At 37.3% G+C, this 1,969-nt stretch overlaps 1 pseudogene; it reads right to left on the minus strand.

The window, feature by feature from the left end:
* Positions 1-272: 272 nt before the first annotated feature.
* LOC129691864 (nucleoporin p54-like) lies at positions 273-1,128 on the minus strand (annotated as a pseudogene).
* Between the last annotated feature and the right edge of the window lie 841 nt (positions 1,129-1,969).

A 1,969-nucleotide genomic window follows, 5' to 3' on the forward strand; every position in this document is an offset into this window, starting at 1 on the left:
ATTCTTAATGCTCTTATAAAATGTACAACAATATGTATTTTGTTTCCTTCTTAAATAAATTCAGCTTTTAGATATGAATTTTTCAAAGATTCTCATTTAAAAGCTTTGTGTTGACCACTTTAGATTTTATGTACAATAATTTCTCAGGGATCTCAAACATCCCAGCAAGGAAAAAAAATTATTTTTCCCATCCAAGTAGTCATCTTAAGGAAGGCCTGATGTAGCAAGAATATGCATTTTATAAACTGCTAAAATAACTTTGTAAATGGTCACTAAAAGACATGGCCTCTTCTATGGATGGTTTCATTCAATGCATATTCTATCAGTTTTATAACTTCTAGCTCGTCTTTTATGATGCTAATTAAATGGCTAAGGCCTTCCAGTTGTTTTAAATGCTGTTTGATTTGTCATAACAGGTCTGCATCTATGTGATACCTTTATTTAGATTTCAGAGTTCCAAAATGATTCTGTATCTCTATATATAACACAGTTTGTTTAGTCAACCTTTGAACCCACTGGTCCATTGAATAATATCTAACTGATACTATTACATTGGACAGTATCTAGCTGAATCTACAACTGGTATTCATCAGTCTGGATAGTGAAGTAGCTATTCTTCCTTTGAATTTCCTATTTGATTAGAATCTGTAATGTTCGGTGGGAGAGATCTGTGAGTTTCTTCTTGTATTGTCTATTTTAGCCAGAGTTTAGTCTGATTCTTTGGCAACTTGTTACTATCTTCAATATGATATCTGATCTTGTGTGATGCTGCTTATTCATCTGATCTTTTACCTTCAGGCTTCAGAGCAGTTCTTTGGGACATACAATTGCTACAGAAATAATTTTTCAGAATCAGGGTTATCCTCTTTGGCCTGTTTCCAAATAATCACATCAATATCAGAAGGAGGATTCTGCAATAGCTGATCTGAGAAGAAGACAGTTCTGTTCCCATGATAGGTCAGCATGAGCTGGTACTGCTGTATTTAGTGTTGGCTTGCCAAAGGTGGACATTCAGTGTAATTGCTGGAAGTCTTCGCAAGCTGTCATTTGGAGAATGCTCAGGAACATAATAATAGCTTCTGCCTGATCATCTGGCAGTGCCTTAATGCCCTCTGCATTAATAGTAAGGGTGTGTGTGGTTTAATGGAAAAAGTATTACCTTCCATAATGAAAATAATGAATGACATTTACCTCCATTATTAACTTACAAGAATTTTTAAACTCCTTGTAATTTTTTCTCATTACAGTAATATTTAGAATCATTTCCCTTATTTAAATATTTAAAGGGTTTTCATAATTACAGTAAATTCAACCACTGGCAATCATACAAAACTCATCAACATTCACAACACCCTTTGAAAATTTTTATATTATGAATTATTTATTTGTTTATTTTTAATGTATGTGTGTGCTTATGTACTTGAGGGCACATGTACATATGCATGTGGAGATCAGAAGAGTGTATCTAGTGTTCCATTGTATCTTTCTTTGAATATTCTGAGTCAGGGGTTTTCTCTGAACTGGGGATACTATGGTCTCTGCTTCTCTGGAAGACAGGAAGCCCCATTCTTTCTTATGTATCAATGAACATTTGAGCTATTGTGGGGCCAGGGAACCATGGGATGGGGATGCAGAGGAGAAGAGGAGCCAACTTGGAGCAAGAGTGTGGTTAAGGTATGTCCAAACCCCACAAATCTCATCATGAGATGGACAGGAGTAGGATCACTTCCTTCCTGCCCTAGGTCTGCATGACCTGGCACAGGTAGTCCTATGACCGGTGCACCCTTTCCCTTCTTCGGAGGTCAAGTAGCCTGGCTGCCAGCTTAACTTTCTCTCTGCTTGTCCAGCAGTACCTGGAATTTCTCAGCACCCTTCCCTGGACAATGACAAACTCTAACCCAGAGAATCCCTACTCATCATCAAAGGTCTAAATAGCCCTTGCTTCAAACCTCCCCAGCCACCCACCAAT

This window comes from Psammomys obesus, unplaced genomic scaffold (genome assembly GCF_907164565.1).
Source record: "Psammomys obesus unplaced genomic scaffold, mPsaObe1.curated_primary_1811, whole genome shotgun sequence".
Lineage (NCBI taxonomy): Eukaryota > Metazoa > Chordata > Mammalia > Rodentia > Muridae > Psammomys > Psammomys obesus.